Raw genomic sequence first — 23176 nt, forward strand, 5'->3', positions numbered from 1 at the left:
CTTCATTGAGGGATTTTCCCAAGCTGCACATCCTATTACATCCCTCCAGTGAAAGGGAAAGAAATTCGAGTGGACCAAAAGGTGTGAGAGGGCTTTCCAAGATTTGAAAAGGGCACTCACTAGTGCACCTATTCTTATTGTGCCAGACCCCACGGCTGATTTCCTGGTATGCATAGATGCTTCTTTGGATGGATTAGGAGTAGTCCTTATGCAAGAGGGTAGAGTTATAGCTTATGAGTCTAGGAAGCTTAAGACTCGTGAGCTTAACTACCCTACCCACAACCTTGAGCTTACAGCAATAGTGCATGCACTTGTGAGGTGGAGACACTTCCTTTTGGGTTATAATTTTGAGCTTCATTCAGACCATTAGAGTTTGCAATACATCTTCACCCAGTCTAATCTTAATGCCCATCAGAGGAGATGGATGGAGTTTCTATGCGAGTATGATTTTGATGTCCACTACATCAAGGGGAAAGAGAACGTAGTTGCAGATGCTTTGAGTAGGAGATAACATGAGGTATACTCCATATCTATGAGCACGGATTTGAGAGATCATATATTACAGCGGTTACCAGAGGATGGATGGTATCTAAAGGTTTGTCAGGTGATTCGATCATAGGAGACCCTAGAAGGGAAGTATGTGGATTATTCCTTAGAGTCTGATAGACTATTACGCCATAGAGGGTGCATCTATGTACCTTCTCCTGAGGGATTGCAAGAGTTCATTGTCATGGAGGCTCACAGAGCTCCTTATGAAGCGCATCCCGGGGTTAAGAAGATGCATGCAGACTTGAGGCAGTTATATCATTGGCCAGGTATGCGGTAGTTTATTGCTAAGTTAGTAGCCTGATGCCTTGAGTGTCAGAGAGTCAAGGTGAAGCACCGCCATCCAGGTGGGTTGCTCCAATCTCATGCTATACCAGAGTGGAAGTGGGATACTATATCCATGGATTTCATCATTGGTCTTCCCATGTCATCTCGTCACCATGATGCTATCTTGGTGGCAGTTGACAAGTTGACCACAGTGGCCCACTTCTCACCAGTTCGAACTACCTTCATAGCACCAGCAGTGGCACGGGTGTTCTTGCAAGACATTGTCAGGCTTCATGGCATTCCACACAAGATTATTTTTGATAGGGATTCCCTCTTCACTTCTTCCTTTTGGAAGGCATTACAGGTAGCAATGGGCACCAAGCTCAATTTCAGCACAGCCTATCATCTAGAAACGGATGGATAGATAGAGAGGGTTAACCAGGTGTTCAAGGATATGCTCTGCATGCACGTCATGGATCATCAGACCAGATGGGAGGAGTACCTTCCTTTAGTAGAGTTTGCCTATAATAATGGGCATCACACTTCTTTGGGGATGCCACCTTTTTAGGCCTTGTACGGTAGACCTTGCAGGACACCTTTGAGTTGGGACTGTATTGAGGATAGAGTGGCCATAGGTCCTGAGATGGTTTGTGATATGGAGCAGTAGGTAATTTTGATTAGACAGCGCCTTAGAGAGGCACAGGATAGGCAGAAGAAATATGCAGAAGCAAAGAGGATAGAACGGAGTTACATGTTTAGGGACAGAGTTTTCCTGAGAGTTCGGTCGCATAAGAGTCCAATCCGTTATGGAAAGGGTTCTAAGCTCACACATCACTTTGTCGGACCATTTGAGATCCTTGAGAGGATAGGACCAGTTGCTTATCACCTAGCTTTGCTATCTAGCTTGTCACGCATCCACGATGTGTTTCATGTATCAGTTTTGAGGAAGTATATCTATGATGAGTCTCATATTTTAGATTGGGATGCCTTGCGGGTGGAGTCAGACGGGCAGCTAGCTTTGGAGCCCATTCGCATTTTGGCTTGCCGGATGTTGGCCCTTCAACATCAAGAGCTAGACCAGGTTAGGGTCCAGTGGGATTTCTATGATGAGGTTACAGCTTCATGGGAGGATGCAGCACGTATGAGATCATAGTACCCTCATCTTTTTTATGAACTCCAGGAGGAAGTTCATGCCTAGAGGGGGAGGGTGTGAGGCCCTACCCTGACCCATCCTAGCATTTCAGTTATTTTCATGTTGGAACTATTATGGATGCTTTATTTTTATGCATTATGGATATAGAACTTTATATGATCCCAGGAATTGGATAACATTGATATATTGATGCTTCATTTCTATGCATTGTGGATATAGAATTTTATATGATTCTAGAAAAGGATAACATTGAGATGGTGTATGTCATTATTTGATTTGCAAGACTTTATTATGATGCTAGAAATATGATGCATATCTTATGAATGGATTAAATTTATGAGGATTATGATAATTACTTATGTGGATTTGCTTTGTTATATGGTAAATTGATTTGTATGATGTCAATTGTATGCAGAGTGATTGATTTGTATTCATATTTATGTGTTTAATATTATATGAGGCTACTAGGAAGTACTGATGTGTAATTGAGATGCGCAAGAAAATTATCCATGTGACCATGGAAACATTATGGATAATCAAGCCTAGGCCTATGTACATTCGCAAAACTAGGGGTTGTCTATTTGGAGAGACAACACCCCGTATGTATCGTATTTTATTCGTAAACGTAAATGATTGCATGTGTGTTAAATTGTAATTATTTATTTGTGTAAATCCTACAAGAGACAATTGCCATGTGTGTATTAGTGATGTGGAATTCTTTTGTAGTGTCATTTAACACATATGTTGTATGTTGCGTTGGCATTGTCATGTCACCTTTTTTGAGAGATTTATTTTTGTTTAATTGATATATTTTCAAATTATCCTTGAAGGTTCCAGGAAATCTAGGATAGAGAGCCATTAGGAGGGTCAACTCAAAGTTGACCCGTAGGTAAACTTTAGGTGGACTTTCTAAGGGTTAAACCAACTCCTAGAGTCAATTTTGGAGCATTTTTATTGGGCCTCATGGGGTACCTATGGGTGAATGTTGGCAAAAGCACACTCCAATGAGACATTGTAGGTGATTGAAGGTTTTGTCATTGATGGCAACCTTACAATCCTATGACACGAGCAAGGAAATCCACCGGCACCAGCAAAGTTAGATTATAGACCGGCACACAGATCACCGACATCGGCAGTGAAAGGAAGCATACTGGCACAGAAGCCGACAGAAATTTTGTTGTTAATATATTTTGTTTATTATTGTAAAATCATTGTAAGCCAACTTGGCAAGTTCTAAAATGACTCTTATATAAGAGAGATCATTGTAGAACATTTGGTAATAGATAGAGAATGTAATTAGGCAAAATAAGGCAGACCTATTATGTGAATTATAGGTTAAGGGTTTATATAAGAAGCAGATCAGAAATCGGTACTGGATCTGGCATAGTAGATGCTATCTTGAAGTAGTACAAGACATTGGATTTGTATAATCCATTTTGTAAGTCAGTGAGACTTCCCATTTTGTAATTGAGCAATGAGCTCTAGGCACTTGGCCTTCCTGCATGTGTAGGCCCCTCTTGTAGCAGTAATATTCTCTTACTGGCCAGTAAGTGAATATTGTGGGTCACAAATCCCACTGATTTTTTTCCCACAGTGGGTTTCCTCGTTAAAATATTGTGTTATGGTGTGTTTTTCATGTGGTTGCTTTTGTCTCTGTTTATTGCATTACTTTCTGTTTACTGGTACACATTATTAATGTGCTCTACATGTTTTAAGTTTAGAAAATCTTACAATTGGTTAGATACTGATTCACCCCCCCTCTTTGTATCTGTGGGAATCCTAACAATTGGTATCAGAGCCTGGTCCTCTATTTTCAGAAGCCTAATAGCTTGAGGAAGATCTTGACACCGGTAGAGATGGAAAACTTGATGAAGCAACTTGAAGGAGCTATCTCAGACTATGATACGGAAAAATTGAAAAATATCAAACTTGAAGATGATCTAAAGGCTGCTCGAGATGTCATTCAAGCACTTCAAGAAAATCTTACTATTTCAAGAAACAAGAGAAGAGAACTTTGTGAAAAGATGCAAAATGAGAATGACTCTTATTGATCTGATGAATAAGCTAAAACAAGAAAACATGACAACAAAGAATGAGATGCAGGATATGACTATGAGATTTTGTAAAGAAATTGAAGATAGAAAGAAGAATGAAGAAGACTTGACTAGAGGACTGAATGATGCTGCAAATGAAAATACAAGACTTAGTTATAAAAATGATATGTTGAAGACAAATCTAATGCATGCACAGAATGACTCAAATGAACTCATGAGACAAAAAGGTATCTTGGAAGGAGAACTAGCTGCTGCAAATCAACAAAAAGAAAAATTCAAGAAAAGCTCAGAGGAACTTGGTGACTTGTTGAAGAATCAGAAACTTAATGGTGACACTAATGGTCTTGGCTTTGAAACTGGTGAAAGCTCCGGTACTGCAAACACACGGGATCATAGGAAATCGGTAAGACAACCTACTGCTTATAAATTTAATGGCAAATGCTTTAACTATAACAAGTATGGTCATAGAAAAAATCAATGTAGATCTAGAAATTATCAAAATACCAATGCACCCACCAGTCAATGTTCAAAATGCAACAAAGTTGGTCATAACTCTGAGAATTGCAGAATGAATGTGAGATGTTATGTTTGTGGAAGATTTGGACATTTATCTAATCAATGCAGAACACAAACTGACATAGGTTATGGAAAGGCTATTCAAAGAAATAATGTGACTTGTTATGCATGTAACAAAATTGGGCATATTGCTAAATTTTGTAGAAGCAAGTCCTCACCGGTAGACAACAAAATTCCTAGTTTGAAAGGAAAAGAAAAGGTTGAAGAAGTTAAGCAAGAATTCTCAAAACAATGGATTAGGAAAACATATCTAAATGGTGTTGGGAATACTCCTCCACCGGTAGAACCAAGCAACACTCCACCAGCAGAACAAAGTAGCACTCCACCGGTAGGAGTCTCTTCATCTAGTTGAAGAAAATTCTTTTGAGGGCTTGGAAATCAATGTGAAATATACTATTATTCCCTCGGTTGATAGTAAGAAGTTGAAATTAATTCTATACCGGCAGATATGTTAAGTAAGTACTTAACCGGCAAGCATTAAATGTGGTAGTTGGCAAAATTGACATTATAAATTAATGTTTTTGGCTCCATTTTACTTCATCGAGCATTCAAACATTTGAAGAGTGCAAAATTTCCAGAGCTAAGGCATTTCGAGCAAAGAGGCAAAGCATTCCAAAAATAAATCTTTCCAAAGGCAGAAAAAGATATTTATCATGGCATCCTCTTCTGTACCTGAATTCATAGCAAACCCTATTGTAGTGGAAGTAATCAAGCACCCTAGGCCCGTTGTTCAGTTAGTTCCCGAGATAGCTAAAAAGGATGATAATATTGGTGCATTTTCCCAAATCCCCAAAGGAGTTGTTTTTGCAGAAGACCCTAGAATGTACATCCATTGCCATATAGAAGAACTAGGTGATGAGGAAATCAAGAACATGTACAAGACTGTCATATGTGATGATTCCGGTAATGTGAAACCTGAACACAAAATTATTGAAACCCTAGGATTCACTGAAATTATCTACATTCTAGAATTCCCCAAGGAAGTGATAAGGATAGTATTGAGCAAGGTTCATGGTGAATTTTTCTGGCTAGATTCAATTCATAAAATTACCAAGGAAGCTGTGAAAGCTGTAACAGGGTTACCTTCCACTAATAACCGACCAGACAAGACAAAGAAGGTCTCAAATGACCTGGTAATGAACCTAACTGGTGCAACATCCGATAAAAGGTCTTTAAGGGTGAATGATGTAACTGACATAAATGTGAGATTCATTAGCATGATTTTAGGTTACAAAACAACACATGCAAACAGACTTAACTCAGTTTCCAGCTTATGCATAAAAAGTGCTCATGATATGGTTAAAGATAATGTGAAAATTGATGTATGTGAATGGTTAAAGGATGAACTTATTGACAATCTAGGAAAGATCAAGAAGGATAAGAAAGGGACATTCAAATTTAGTAACTTACTTGTATGCTTAATGCTACATATAACCAAACAGGTGTCCGATATAGGTAATAAGAATCTTGGATTTGACATACCGGTAGGCAAATAGCTATCTAACTTATTGAACAACATGGGTGAAAATAGAGAAAAGAATATTAATGAATACTTTCAAGCATTAAAGGCCAGAATGAACACTAGAGTAAGATTATCACAAACAATTGTAGATAAATATAGAGATGACATATGCTTTGTGATTAAGAAGGATGAGATCTGGATGGAAGCAGTTATCCCAAGAACAATTTGGGTTACTGAAATGGGTTATGAGATAGATGATCACATCATTGAAACATATGCAAAAGCCCTTTTGGAAGCACCCAATGAACCTAAGGAAGAGGTATTCGGTAGTGTTGAAACCATTGAGAATCAAATTCAATCCAAGAAGAGAGTGAAGAAAGTAGAGGCAACAATGAGGAGAGGTTCAAGGCAGGCTAAGGCTATCAAAGAAGATGTACTAAAACAAACCGGTATCACTGAAGATGAGTTACTGGCACAACAACCAGAAACTCACCTTTCACTGGTAGCAACTCCTTCAAAGAGTGACATGCCAGCTGCATTTAAAAGAGTTGTGAGGAAAAGATAACCTTCGCCGGTATCCACACCTTCACCTAGAAGAACCAGACAAAAACAACAGGCAGTGAGGCCCCCGGTCAAGAAGTCTACTCCTAAGAAGAAAAAGTTGACACCAAAGAAAAGGACTCAACAAAATATTGCTTCGATTGACAAACTGCTAGATGAAATAACAGAGGAAGGACAACTGAAAAACATCAACAAACTATATAACTCACTATCAGTTGATGATAAAGAAAAGGTTGAAAATAGTGTTATCTTACACTTGGATATCTACAAGAAAATTTTGATGCAAATTGTAGATGAAATACCAGATGAACTATTCAAGAGATTGGAAGCAAGAAGACAATCTGTTGTAGAGCTTGACAAGAAAATAAAAATTGAAAAATTACTTGTTGTCTACCCAGTTAACTCTCCAAAATAAATAGATGATCTAATTGCAGAGGCTAACTGGTCAGTATTCTCTACTGCACACCAACATATTGCACTAATGGTTGGAAGAGTAAATGAGGTTATAGAAGAAACTGAAAATGCATGGGATATATTCCTTGTTGAGAAGGGAAAACAAGAAGAGTATAGAAACCCTAAACCAATCAAGGTATATCAGAAAGACAAGGATAAAGGTAAAGGAAAGGTTGGTGGACCTCCAAGCATAAAAATAAGAGATAATTTATCCCCACCACCTCTGGTTACTCCACCGGTAACAACAACTAAAGATCAATCGGCTGATGAGAGTATGGATATATCACAGGAGGATACAAATCCTAATTCTGAGGTACTATATATAGTAAATGTTGATACTCAGAAGGTCAACATTGTGGTAGATAAGGACACAACCGACAAGATAGATAAGGCTAGTGAGCCACCGATAACTAATAACATAGATAACGCTGAAGGTAAACCGACAAATGGGTAAACAGAACAACAAGCAGAACATCAAACAGAACATCAAGTAGAGAAACAAGCTCCAAACAGGAACAAGTTAATACAGAATCAGCCACCGGCAACTACTGAGCAAGACAAACCCTTGTTTAAAGAAATGGAAACACGGACTAACCTACCAAAGGTCACTACAAGCAAGGCTATTGCTCCCACCGGTGGAATTCAGAGTGTTGACTCTTCAACTGCAGGATTTAAATCAACAAATGTAACTAAAGTTCTTTTAGATTCTTTAAAGAAAATAACAGATTGTATTTCACAAGCATATAATGCTATAGATGACACAATTCCAATTTTGAAGATGATAGCTCCAAAATGAAATGTAGATAATAAGGATTCTTTGAGTCAACTTGACACTTTGTCTAAGTATATTACTGACAACACAGTGATAGATGAACAAATAAAGGAGGAAGCATTCAAAGAGATGTTAGAAAAAGAAAAACAGAAAATTCTTTGAGGACCAAATAAAGAAGTGTACAAGGCAGTTTGACACACTTCTACCGGAACTATGCAGCACACTTAAGGAGTTCAAAACTTTGTACATAGACACTTGTAAGACAAACTTTTTGACAGTTGACATAGACAAGAAAATGAGCAAGATACAGGAGGAAATTAATAAGCTAGCTGACAATTTTATTAATTCATCTGATTCATTATCAATTGTTGAGCAAAAGATAATAGGTCTTGAGGAAGAGTTACTAAAGCTATAAAGAGAAAAGGAGAAAATAAAAAGTAAGGCTAAGGATCTGAAATGGAGATTAAGTCCAAAGTTGGACTAGCTCGCATGTTTAAGGAAAGAAATATCTGATGCATTAGTACAAGGACAGAAAACACTGGCAGAGCAAATGCAACACCTCACTGGTACAATTTAGAGGACAGAGGCCGCAATAAAAGACAGTAAAAAGTTCATTGAGAACTTGAATTTGGTTTTGGCAGAACTTTTTCAAATTGTAACCAACCAGTTACAAGGTTGAGACAGGAAACTACACTCTATTGACACTTTGACAACCTTTGTCATTGATGCCAAAGGGGGAGTAGTGGTATGAGAAAAATGCAATAACTTAGGGATCATCTGCTCAAGGGGAGCACACATTTTTTGTAACAATTACTGGACTTCAATTGTTGGATACACTTCTAAATTTTCTCATGAGTGTTGCCATCAATTCCAAAGGGGGAGATTGTTGGCAAATGCACACTCCAATGAGACATCATAGGTGATTGAAGGTTTTCTCATTGATGACAACCTTACAATCCTATGACACCGGCAAGGCAATCCACCAGCACCAGCAAATTTAGATTCTACACCAGCACACAGATCACCGGCATCGGCAATGAAAGGAAGCATACCGGCACAGAAGCCGACAGGAATTTTGTTGTTAATATATTTTGTTTTTTATTGTAAAATCGTTGTAAGCCAACTTGGAAAGTTGTAAAATGACTCTTATATAAGAGAGATCATTGTAGAACATTTGGTAATAGACAGAGAATGTAATTAGGCAAAATAAGGCAGACCTATTATGTGAATTATAGGTTAAGGGTTTGTGTAAGAAGTAGAGCAGAAACTGGTACTAGATCTGGCATAGTAGATGCTATCTTGAAGTAGTACAAGACATTGGATTTGTATAATCCATTTTTTAAGTCAGTGAGACTTCCCATTTTGTAATTGAGCAGTGAGCTCTAGGCACTTGGCCTTCCTGCATGTGCAGGCCCTTCTTGTAGCAATAATATTCTCTTATTGGCTAGTAAGTGAATATTGTGGGTCACAAATCCCACCGAAATTTTTCCCAAAATTGGTTTCCTCATTAAAATATTGTGTTATGGTGTGTTTTTCATGTGGTTGCTTTTGTCTCTGTTTATTGCATTACTTTCTGTTTACCGGTACACAGTATTAATATGCTCTACATGTTTTAAGTTTAGAAAATCTTACAACTGGTTAGATACTGATTCACCCCCCCCCCCCTCTCAGTATCTGTGGGAATCCTAACAGTGAAGACCAAATTTGGTCATGTGTCCTCCCCTAGGACTTGTTTAACCTCCCAAAAAAGTGGGTTTTCCTAGATGGCCGAATTTCATCTTTAGGAGTGTCATCCTTGGGTAGATAACCTTCTTGGTATGTGTCATTCCTCTTCCCCATTTCATTCCTCTTCTTGAGGTGCCTTGGTTAGGGAGTGTGTAAGACCTAGAGAAGACCAACCAATGGGAGCCTCTCACTCTATCCAAGAGGTTGGAAAGAGTGAGAGAAGCCTTCTTAGGCAAGAGATTGAGACTTAGAGAGTTAATCACCCACTCTCCATCTTTGGAGATGAGATCTTGCAATTTTGAAAAAACAACAGTTTTAGAATAAAATTTTGGCTAAGTGTTGCAGAAAAGAATTGGGGAATTGGGTCGCTCTTCTCCAAGATATCCCTAGAAAACCCTTGGCAGATTCAAGGTTGGTGCATTTTCTTACTTGTATGTTGGAAATGTGTTTGTAGGATTGTTTGAATGTAATTGTTGCTTTCCTTGTATTTCCTTTGTGAAAATATTATGTGATCTTTCTCTTATTTCTTTTTGTATGCATTTTCTTGTGTTTTGCGAGTATCCAAGGCCTTCTTACCCTTAGGAGAGTAGAATGGTCTTGGGGGTGGAAGGAGTTTGACAGCCTTAGAGTGAGAGGCTCTCATTATGAGAGTGATCTCAAGCATTTGTTTATGTGACCCTTGCTGCATAGTTTTGTTTATGCATTCAGGGGTCATAAGGGGAGAAAGTATGGCATGTATGCCTTGGGGGTCATAAGGATGTTGGGTTAAGATGGATTTTTGTTGTGTTCTTGGTTGCCATGAGTTGGTTGTGATCAACTATCTTGTAGTTCTGCTCAAGGTACTTGGTCCACTTCCACCCATGTAAATATCACATTATGTGATAAAGTTTGGCCTAGGGATGGTAATGTGTTTGCTTAAGTTTTTCCCTTGCTTGTTTGTGTTTGCTTGAGTGTAACCCTTCTAGGACTTGGTTCTCCAAGCTCGGGGGTGGCTTCTAGTAAGCCTAGGCTGGGAGGTGAGCTCTCCATGGTCACAGCCTTAAGATTTTGTATGCAGGTTGCTTGGAAAGAAGAAAAAGGAAAGCTAGGAGTTGCTGATTTTATTTTAGTTGTAGAAAAAGAATAGGAGATGTGATATTGTATTTCAGACGCAGAAATGTAAAAGAGGAGTTTTAGGTTGTATTTTTTTTTTATAAAGAAATGTATTTATTTTATTTAAGTCCTCATTATTAGGAATGAGAGACCAGTTGGGTATTTCACCCATTGTAAAAGTTGACAAACTATATTCATATTATTCTATTAAGAATTGCATCCTTTTAAGTTGATATTGCAAAATAAAAATAAGATGATTAAATGGACATTAGAGGAAAATAGTTCTACATTCTTTTTTTAATATTTCTAAGTTTTTTCTGGTCTATATTATGTTGTTGTCATTTATCTATCTCTGTCATGCTTCTTTCAAAAAAAATGCAGAAAGTATAATGAAAATATTTGGAAGTAGAAAAGCAGAAATGCTAGTAAAATAAAAAAAAATTATTTAGTTCTATTTATTTTCCAAATGCAAATAGGGTTAAATAGACATTTTGAAGTATCATAGTTTTGCATTGTGCAAAATGATAATGTTTTAAGTGTTTTTCTGTATTATTTAAATGTTGCTGTAAATTATTTAAAATTGTCTTTTTGTTTCCTGTTTAAACATTGCAGAAAATTAATCTAGGAAAAAAAATCTAACTCTAAAGTTACTTCATAGCATTTAAAGAGAAAGAAATACATTTATTTAGTTCTGGTATTATCTTCTTTAAGGCATTCTAGAAAAGAATATGAATATACATATTTAGCCTTAGACAATGAGAATAAAACCTCTTCACGATGCTAAGTTTATTTTTGAAAAGAAATCTATATCTACTTAAATGTTGTATGTACATTTATAAAATTCCTGCATGTTTAAAAAAATATATATATAAAAAAAAAAGAATGTATATCCTTTATGGTACCTATATCCTATTTATGTCCTGTATGTTTAAAGGAAAAGAGAGATCAAAATCTAACCCTGGAGATAGAGATATATATATGCCGCCACTATGGGCCGCGTCCTGCAGGGACGCCAAGACATCACTGCGGGCCGCGACCCGCAGTGGTGCCCACCATGCCTCTGCGGGTGGCGCCACCCTCCCGCGGCCTCCTTTGTCTTACATGGCCGCTACCTTGACCCTGTCAGAACACACACAAAAAAAAAAAAAAAAACCCTAACCCAATTTCGGGTTAGGGTTTTCATTCAAATAAAAGAAAAAAAATATTAGATGTGCAACCCTAGCCCACAATCAGGTTAGGGTTAGCATTTAAAAATTATAAAATATCAGGGTTGATATTTAAAATATAAGAGAGATATTACTCAACCCTAATTAGGTATTGAAAGTAAATATAATTAAAAATAAGAAGAGGGGGAAATTCTTTTTAAAAATTGAAAAAGAATTCCCCCGCCCCCCCCCCCCCCCCCCCCCCATTTAACTTTAGCTATATGTGAAACCAATTTATAACTCCTTAATTGATTTGGGAGAAAATCAATTTTAATATAGTTTTTTTAGGGTATAATTTAAAATGGAGATTAATGTTATATAGTTACATAATCGCATAATCGATTTAATTTAATTAACTAGGGTTACTATATAGTTATTTTTATATTTCATTAAATATGGACGTTAAGTTAAATTTAATTTGGGGGAAATTTATAAATGAGGATTATCAATTATTTTATGCGAATTTTTAGCCTATGAGGTCATTATTGGCCAAATCATTTATTAGTCAGAATTTGAATGTTTGGGGAATTAAAATTGACTTTAATATAAAGTATATTTATTTGGCAAATAACATTATTGAATTTGCTAACCTTATTGGCTATATTTAAATAATGAATTTGCATGCGCCCAATTTAATAATTTTAAATTAAGTTAACATTATCGTTATTTTAAGTAGCCTGGAATAATTATAATACAATCGAGATATTTAAATATCTCTCGACTTTAATTAGTGGCAAATTAATTAGGTTGATTAAATTAACTATTGTCGCCTTAATGATTGAGCTAATTATTCCAACCTTAGTAAACAATTCTATTTACATCTTAGTTAAGACAAAACTTAATTGATTTCTTTATATATGTAGATTATTTTATGAGTTTATGTTGTTCAAAAAAAATTATTTTTCTGTTTTTGCCCAAAAGTTTGGGCACGACACAATCCATATTTGGTTATAGCCAAAAAAAACTATCCATAAGTGAAAGAATTTCATGCCCGACAATTAGGTCCACAATCATATCTATGTTGGGGAGTGGGAAGTCATCCTTGGGACAAGCCTTGTTCAAGTCCCTAAAGTCTGTGCAGATTCTTATGCCCCTAGTGGGTTTGATCATCAATACTAAGTTTGATATCCACTCTGCATAATCTATGGATCTTATGAAGCCCACATCCAATAGCTTTTGTAGCTCCACTTTGAAAAGCAAGGTGATTTGAGGATGCATTTTATGCAACTTTTTTTTATACGGCTTTGTTCCAGCAGTAGTGGTAAATAATACAACACCAATTCGTGATCTAGACATGGCATCTCGACATATGGCCAAGAAAAATTTATTGGCCTTTGTTTGAATAATTGAATAAACTTTTCTTTTTCTTGTAGTTTGAGAGACTGAGCTAAATGTATCTTGCGTATGGTTTTAGTGTCCCCAATGTTGACTTCCTTTGTCTTTTCTACTAGCAATGTTGATCATTCTTGGTCAATAGGGAGGTCATATAATCTGCTAGTGCTTGTGTGTTTATCTTATTCAACCTCTGTAGAGGAGCTTGCTTCCCCAAAATAAATTGTCATGTCTAAGTCTATTGCAAATCTAGCTTTGTGATCATCATAGCTAAATCCATCTCATGCACCTAGGAATTCTGCAATAGCTTCATCATTTTCAAACCAATCAAGATGTGGTTTTTCCTATTGCCCCTAGTCTATCAAGTGAGGATATATGAGACAGGGGTCTTTGTCTTCATCAGGAGGAGATACTACTAATATCATACAAGTTGTAGTATCAAAATAATGTCTCCAATAATTGGGTTCTATTTCTTTATCTTCATAGATGATACCATCATCCACAGGCAGTTGATGATCATAAGACTCATCTACTGCATAGGTGTTATTTCTATGGAGAGACATCCATTCATATTCATAAGAATCTATTACACTTTCAATGTAAGTCTCTATATCTGATCCATCTTCATATGGTTCATCATTTTTTTCAATTGAAGGGAGTGGAGTTTCAGCATTTATGAATAATGGAACATTCTCATGACTTGTAGATCCTTCCTCTATGATAGAAATGTCTTTTAGTGTGTCAATAAGAGACTGAGGTAATATGATACTACTATCACTCGCTGGTGCTATACTTATCTCTATTGATGGGTTGGTTGATGATGATGATGATGTGAAATGGGTACTTGATTAATTTGTTGGTGTTATTCCCATCTCTATAATTGCATTTATATGTGATGTCGGTGTTATTCCCATTTCTATAAATGTATTTACATGCGATGTTGGTGCTATTCCCATTTTTGTAACTCTATTTACATGTGATGTCATATAAACACAATCATTGACATGTTGCTCTGACTTGGCGACTCAGGATCATTATTTTCATTTGTGAGCAGGGGTGTTGTTGAAGTTGGCAGATTTAGTACAATTGGGGTATCTAGTCTGACTATTGTTTTTCTTCTTATCATGTTTTTATATCCTAATCCTTGATTCCCTAGGTTTTCTAATGGTAATATTAGTTCAATAATGCCTTGAGCATGTGCCCCTAATCTTGTTGTTACTGATATGATGAATCAATAAGGATCCAAACAACTACTGAGAGGGGGAGTGAATCAGTTGATAGAAAACTGACTTAACTTTCACCAAACTCAAAAACAATCTCTGGACTAACTGGTTCAAACACTGAACTACAAACTGCAATAGCACTGATAGTTTGTCGGTTGACTAGCATATCAAAATAACTGTATAACAGCTCTGAAACTCCCAAACCATTTAACCAAAACATCAAAATACTTTACTAACAATAGTAAAAACACATTTTAGATTACTGTCAGTCATCTTAACATATCTAAGTGGATTTAACAGTTAAGAAAATTAATCATATCAAAACATAACCACAAAAACCATTCACCACTTGACACAATGATTTTTGACATGGAAACCCAAATGGTAAAAGCCATAGTGGGGATGAATACCCACAAGTATTCTAAACTCTTCTGAAGTTTTCCCTGTTAGGAGCCAAGCCTATTAAATCTTTACAAAATGTCTTGTTAGGGACCAACCGGTTAAGGGATTGACTATAATGCCCTGTTAGAAGCAATACCCTGTTAGGATTAACCTCGATAGAGGATTTATATAGCACTAAGTCTATTAAAGCTTACCCGGTTAAGGGATTTAACTGTTGTAATTGTTAGAGAACAATAGGGTTTTGTTGATCTGGTAAATAGAACTACTATGCTTGATCAAATCCTTTTCATGCTCCTATCTACCTTCACACATATTGTAGATACTCCTTCTGGTTCAACAATCAATCACACCGACACTTAACAAAAATTGCCAACACTACTACAAAACAGCTCATCGACCTTATAAGAAAAACAATAGGTCGGTAAAACATCACAAACCTGAGATCTCATAGAGATTACAAATAAATCGGTTCAAGTATGACTGTTAGATTACATAGCAATTATCAACACATTGTTCAAGACAACCTTGACCGCTCCTTGATCACCGCTCATTGATTCTTGTAACTCATCACGTGGTTTCCTCTTCATGCACTGTACTCACTCTTTCCCAAGATAAAATCGGTTTCCTTCACTTGCTCAACTACCGATTGCAAAACAAAATAATTACCAGTTACAATTGACATCAATGACAACACAATAGGTCATCAATGCAATCTTCAATCAAATGCCAACAATCTCCCCCTTTGGCATTGATGGCAATACAAATATCAATACCCTTGATTGTGATGATTGAGAGTAATGCACATACATAGGTATAGGAATCTTGGTTTACATTTTACCATGTACTCTCCTTCAACTGAGTCACCATGTCTTCAGCTAGTAATTGGCTACAATTCTTCTCTCTATCAATAATACAATTCTTCTCACCCTTTGACAACAATGCCAAAGTGAAAGTAAAACATGTAGTGTCATACTTCACTATTTTGCAACAATGATATGCAGCTTGTTGCTCCCCCTGTGGAGTAGCTCCACTCTACACCAATCTTGCTTCAAGATTCTTCAATTTGCTCTGGGACTAATGCCTTCCACATCTACTCAATTGACCTCATGTAGGGGCCAAACCCCTATTTGACTTATAAGGTACTCAAAAGTAGTCTTAGGCAAAGGTTTAGTAAAGATATCTGCTAGCTGCTCCTTAGTAGATACAAGTCTCCCTCCAAGAAATAATGCACCACCGGTTGTGCTCTTCCTATCATCAGCATTTCCTGCCCAATTTGCATCTGTATAAACTTTCAAATCAAAGTTACCTACATATGGATACCATAATCCATAATCAATAGTACCTTTTAAATATTGGAATATCCTTTTACTTGCAATCATGTGTGTCTCCTTTGGGTTCTTATGAAATCTGTCAACTAATCCAACTACATGAGCAATATCTGGTCTGTTGTGAACAATATAATGTAGTTTCCCTATCATTGACCTGTACTCCTTTTCATCAATGGATGCGAAATCATCCTCCTTAGATAGTTTACAACCTATAACCATTGGTATCCCAACTAGTTTACAGTCTCCCATTCCAAATGTCTTCAATACCTCTCACATATTTGGACTGTGTGATAAAAATACCACTCTTCATCTTTTGAATTTGCAAACCTATGAAGAATTTTATCTCTCCTACCAGAGACATTTCAAATTCACTTTTCATCTCATTTGCAAAGTCATCACTCATGTCATCATTGCCTCCAAAAATGATATCATCCACAAACACTTCACTCACCAGTATCTTATATCCTTCAGTTTTGCGATATATATTGTTGTCTTCATTGGTTCTTTGGAAACCTATATTCATCAGGTGTGAATTTAGTCTTTCATACCATGCTCTTGGTGCTTACTTCAAACCATATAGTGCCTTGTGTAGTTTACACACCATATCCTTTGCATCAGTCAAAGCATAACCATCTGGTTGTTCAATAAATACTTCCTCTTCTAGTATTCCATTTAGAAATGTTGACTTCACATCCATCTAATATACTTTGAATCCCCTATATACTAAAAATGAAAGTAGAGTCCTAACACTTTCCAATCTAGCAACGGGTGCAAATGTCTCACTGTAGTCTTCTCCTTCTTCTTGTGCATAACCTTTGCATACCAATCTAGCTTTGTTTCTAACTACTACTCCATCTTCATTTAGTTTATTTCTGAATACCCATTTAGTACCTATCACATTTTTGTTCACCATTCTAGGTACTAGGGTCCATGTATTATTCTTTTCAATCTGTTCAAGATCCTCTTCCATAGCCTTGATCCAGTGATCATCTCCAAAGGCTTCCTTAGCAGTTATAGGCTCAATAGTGGAGATCATGCAAGAATTCTCTCTAATTCTTCTTCTGGTTAACACTCCAACATCTTTATCTCTAATAATCTGGTCAGGATTATGATTCAATCTCACATACCTTGGAATGGCATGATCATTATCTTCAGGTTCTTCTTCCTCACTATCTTCATCTTCTGCAGAATCTACCTGTTTCGGTTAAACTAGTACTACAGCTTTCACTTCACCAACTTTCGGCTTCACCGGTTCTAGTTCCAAAATCAGAATGTAAGGATCATCTTCCTTCTTCTCCTCACAGGTTTCTCTTGAAACTTCAGTACACTCATCCACTTGGACATCAGCGCTTTCAATTATTCTCTTTGTCTGGTTGTTGTAACATTTGTAGGATTTACTCTTGGTGGAGTACCCAAGAAATATCCCTTCACCACTCTTAGCATTAAACTTACCAACATAGTCACCTCTCTTGTTTAAACATTTACTCCAAAAATCTTAAAATAACTGACATTAGGTGATCTACCATACAAGTATTCATAAGGAGTTTTATCCTTAACCATCTTTACCAATATTTGGTTCATAGTGTAGACAGATGTGCTGATAGCTTCTCTCCAGAAATGTTTTGCTACACCTCCTTGTATTAGCATCATTCTAGTAGCTTCAACAATTGACTGGTTGTTCCTCTCTACAATACCATTCTGCTATGGTGTCCTAGGTGCAGAAAGTTCCCTCTCAATTCCATTGTCTTCACAATATCTAGTGAATTTCTCTGAAGTAAATTCACCTCCTTGCTCAATTCTCAGACACTTTATCTTCTTACCACTTTCCTTTTCAGCTAAGGCCCTGAATGCCTTAAACTTACTAAAGGCTTATGTTTTGTCCTTCAAGAATGTGACACACATCATTCTTGAGCAATCATCAGTCAAGATCATAAAATATCTATCACCTTCAATACTTTTAGTCCTTATTGGTCCACAGATGTCTGTATGAACCAGATCTAACAAATGTTCTACTGAGAAAGATTTTCTCTTAAAAGTTGAGGATGTCATCTTCCCTAACTGACATTCCTTACACAGAGCATTCACCGATTTGTCCAACTGAGGCAAACCTCTTACTGACTTGGACTTACTAGCTTTGACAATGTTATCAAAATTTATATGATAAAATCTTCGATGCTAAAGCCAACTATCATCTACTTTAGCAATTAAACAATTGTTGACTTTAGGATTTAGGTTAAATAGGTTACCTTTTGTCTACTTGTCAGTTGCTATCAGTTCACCTTTTCTCCCATAGATTTTCCATATTCCATTCTTAAATTTCAATGGATAACCTCTGTCATTGAGTTGAGCTACACTCAACAGATTGTGTTTTAATCCTTCAAACTAGTAGACATCATCTGCACTACTCTTTCCATTAAGAGAAATGGTTCCCTTTCCTTTTACCATGTAGGGTGAGTCATTTCCAAATCTCACAACTCCTCCATCAAACTCCTTCAAAGTAAGAAATTTACTCTAGTCACCTATCATGTGGTGTGAAAAACCACTATCTATGATCCAATCGTCAGAACTATCCATGTGAGAAACTAATTCCTTTTGATCAAATGTCTCCTCTTTAATGGCAACAAAGACAATGTCTTCATTTGCATCTCCCTCAGATTCCTCATCAGTGATTCCACCATCAACTGCAATGAGGAAATCTCTTTTTCCTTTTCCTTTGTACTTATTATACTTCTCGTTCTTATGCTCATTATCACTATTAGGATAGTTAGCAGCAATATGTCCAATCTTGTTACATGCAAAACACTTCAAAGGTAATTTACCTTTGTACTTACCGGTACCTCTGGGTAACCGCTTGACCAACAATGCTTCAAGCTCGATCAGACTATCTTCATCATCAACTTCTCTACTGGATCTAGACTCATAACTTTGACTGGCTTCTATTATTTTCCTTATAGGTGGGTTAGAAACTAAGCTCTAAATGCAGATTCGGATTTCTGAGCACTACCATCATAACCATTTAGCTCAAATGCAGTAAGTTTACCAATGATGGAGTCAAGAGTTACCTTTGGTTTATCAATAGACTTTAGCTCCTAAATGGTTCTAACTCGGATAGCGTAGACTGGTAGAAGGGTTCTCAACACCTTCTTAACCACTGTGGCATCCTCCACCTTACCTCCAGCACTCTTGATCTCACCAACTATCTCCTTGATCCACTGACCATATTATTGAATATTCTCACCTTCAGCCATCTGCATGTCATCAAATTTACCTCTCAGACTCTCTTCTTTGGCAATCTTCACATGCTCAGTGCCACTATAGATATCCTCAAGTTTCTTCCACACATCATAAGCAGTCTCCAAACCATGGACATCAACATACTCCGAATCAGACAAGGAACTGATAATGGCCTCCAATGCTTGATTATTCTCTTATTGCTCTTTCTTTTGATCATCAGAAAAAATCCCACTAGGTGCAGTATATTTTGTAACAACATGTTCCCAGTATTGACTTCCTAGACTCCTGATATAGATTTTCATCCTATCACTCCATATTTTGTAGTTTTCCCTATTAAACTTCCGACCTTCTTTCTTCATCATGTTCTTCTAGATCTTTACCTCAAGTTGTTAGGCTTAGAAACTAGTGATACCAATTGATGATATGATGAATCACTAAGGATCCAGACAACTACTAAGAGGGGGGGATGAATCAGTAGATAGAAAACTAACTTAACTTTCACCAAACTCAAAAAAAATCTCTGGACTAACTGGTTCAAACACTGAATTATAAACTGCAATAGCACTGGCAGTTTACTGGTTGACTGGCATATCAAAATAACAGTATAACGGTTCTGAAACTCCCAAACCATTTAACCAAAACATCAAAATACTTTACTAACAATAGTAAAAGCACATTTCAGATTATTGTTGATCATATTAACATATCTAAGTGGATTTACCAGTTAAGAAAATTAACCATATCAAAACATAACCACAAAAACCATTCACCACTTGACACAATATTTTTTGACGTGGAAACCCAAATGGGAAAAACCACGGTGGGGATGAAAACCCACAAGTATTTTGAACTCTTCTGAAGTTTGCCCTGTTAGGAGCCAAGCCTGTTAAAGCTTTACAAAATGTCTTGTTAGGAACAGATCCTGTTAGGGACCACTCAGTTAAGGGGTTGACTATAATACCTTGTTAGGAGCAATACCCTGTTAGGAGTAACCTCGATAGAGGATTTGAAATCCAATCTAATGGATCACCTGGTTAGAGGATTTAGATAGCACTAAGCTTGTTAAAGCTTACCCGGTTAAGGGATTTAATTGTTGTAATTGTTAGAGAACAACAAGGTTTTGTTGATATGGTAAATATCACTACTCTGCTTGATCAAATCCTTTTTATGCTCCTATCTACCTTCACACATACTGCAAATACTCCTTCTGGTTCGGCAATCAATCACACTAACACTTAACCAAAACTGCCAACACTACTACAAAACAACTCATCGACCTTATAAGAAAAACAATAGGTCGGTAACACATCACAAACCTAAGATCTCATAGAGATTACAAACAAATTAGTTCAAGTATGACCGTTAGATTACATAGAAATTATCAACACATTGTTCAAGACAACCTCGACCGCTCCTTGATCACCACTCATCGATTCCTGTAACTCATCACGTGGTTTCCTCTTCATGTAATGTACTCACTCTTTCCCAAGATAAAACCGTTATCTCTACGTGCCAAAAACCACTTGAAACTCATCACATACAACATTCATATGTGGCATAAACATAACTAATTACCATTTCATCATAAATCAATACAACCGATTCACCAAGCTCCATCGGTTAGGGTTTGGCATATCAATAGGTAGGGTTACCGATTGATCTCACTACTTCTAGAGTAATATCGGTTTCCTTCATTTGCTCAACTATCGGTTGCAAAACAGCATAATTACCAATTATAATTAACATCAATGACAACACAATAGGTCATCAATGCAATCTTCAATCAAATGGCAACAATATTTATATGCAATGCTGGTGCTATTCCCATTTTTGTAACTGTATTTACATGTGATCGATGTAAACACAATCATTGACATGTTGCTCTGACTTGGCGACTCAGGATCATCATTTTCATTTATGAGCAGGGGTGTTGTTGAAGTTGGCAGATTTAGTACAATTGGGGTATCTAGTCTGACTGTTGTTTTTCTTCTTATCATGTTTTTATATCCCAATCCTTGATTCCCTAGGTTTTCTAATGGTAATATTGGTTCAATGATGCCTTGATCATGTGCTCCTAATCTTGTTGTGGCATCATAACCATGTTTCTGCAACATTTTGAAACCATTTCCATATTTATCTAAAGGGAGTGACATTAGATTTGTCATCTTCTTCTCTATAAATCCATTTCTTCACATCCTTCTCTATGGATTCTTTATTTAATTCTCCACAATTTATAAAGGAACAAGAATCTAAGAATTTGACTATGTATTTCCCTTTAGCTCTACTTGTTGAATTTGGTAAGGTTCTTCGAAAGGATCTAGGAGACAATTGTCCTACTGCTAACATTCTGGATTAGAATATTCACCACATCCTTCATCCTTGATCTAGATGGGTGGTGTTGTAGGCGTGTGGGATGATGATGCTTGTGTGTCTAAAATTTTCAAGGACTCTAGCTCTGTGGTGAGCGGATGTGCTTGATTGATAGGAACTTGGTTATCTATACTCACCCTCAGGTACTTGCAATTTTGGAAGGGGTTAGGATCACCTTGTATCGTGATCTCAATGTTGTTATAAAGAAAATTGACACATTGATGGAAAGTTGACGAAATGACCTGCATGGCATGTATCTATGGGCGACCTAGTAGCATGTTATATCCCAACTCTCAATCCAAGACTTCGAATGTGATATCAGTGGTGATCAGTCCCACTTATATAGACAAAGTAACCACACCTTTTGATGGGTGTTCTTCAACAGCATATTCTTTAATATTTATTCTTTTAGTAGGATCAATATGATGGTGTGAGTAGCCTAATGCTTTGACCAAGTTTAGAGTGCATATATTGAGACCAACTCCACCATCTATTAATACTCTTCTGACCTTTTGCTTATGAACAAACATTTCTAGATGGAGGAGATCATTGTACATGGGCCTACCTATTGAGACATCATGTTCTATAAATGCCACCCAAGAAGCAGCTAGATTTCCAACCATAGATTGAAAGCATTTTCATCTATGTCGTGAGCGACAATAGACTCCTAGAGAGCTTTATCTATGATTACCTTGTGACTTGGGGAGATACCAAGCAACTTGAACAATGAAATTTGTGTAGGGGTCTTTCTTAGTTGATCAAATATATTGTAGTTACTTGTTGGAGGAGGATTAGGAAGAACCCCTTGTAATGTGACATTCGATCGTCGAGTAATAACTGCACAATCTTGGTTTCTTGGATTGAGAATGATTGTAACAACTAACTCATCTTCTACACTAACTGCATTGATTGTATAATCATAGGCTACCCTGGTGTAGTTTGCAGTGTTGTCTTGTGCTCCTGAACAAGAAGCCTTTCCTTTGTCATGTTTGACAAAAGGATCCTCGAAGATAGTATGGTCTGTGTGGGCAGATCCTTTATTAGCGTCTATAGTAATATCACCATGATCTATGAGATCTTGTATAAAGATTTTGAGCTTATAACTATTGGATATTACTGATAAGTTTGCTAGAATAATGTGTTCTCAGTGATTTCAACATATTCTTTTTTGTATTCCAGTGTTGCAGTCAGATTAAATGAGTTGGTTTGGCTAGTGTGTAATAGTTGAGCTATTGTGGTTTAATGGGTTTTGAGATATGCATGTTTAGTTGATTCAACAAAAGTTTCAGTGATCTGCATGTTGATTTGATTGAGTTATGAGGTCTAGTATTATGGTTGTTATTCAGTTATTCATGTTATTTGGTATTCTAGTTTGTGCTCTGCATTGCTCTGGAATTGCATTATCTTGGTTGGTGGATTTG

Source organism: Cryptomeria japonica, chromosome 8, assembly GCF_030272615.1.
Source record: "Cryptomeria japonica chromosome 8, Sugi_1.0, whole genome shotgun sequence".
NCBI classification, from domain to species: domain Eukaryota; kingdom Viridiplantae; phylum Streptophyta; class Pinopsida; order Cupressales; family Cupressaceae; genus Cryptomeria; species Cryptomeria japonica.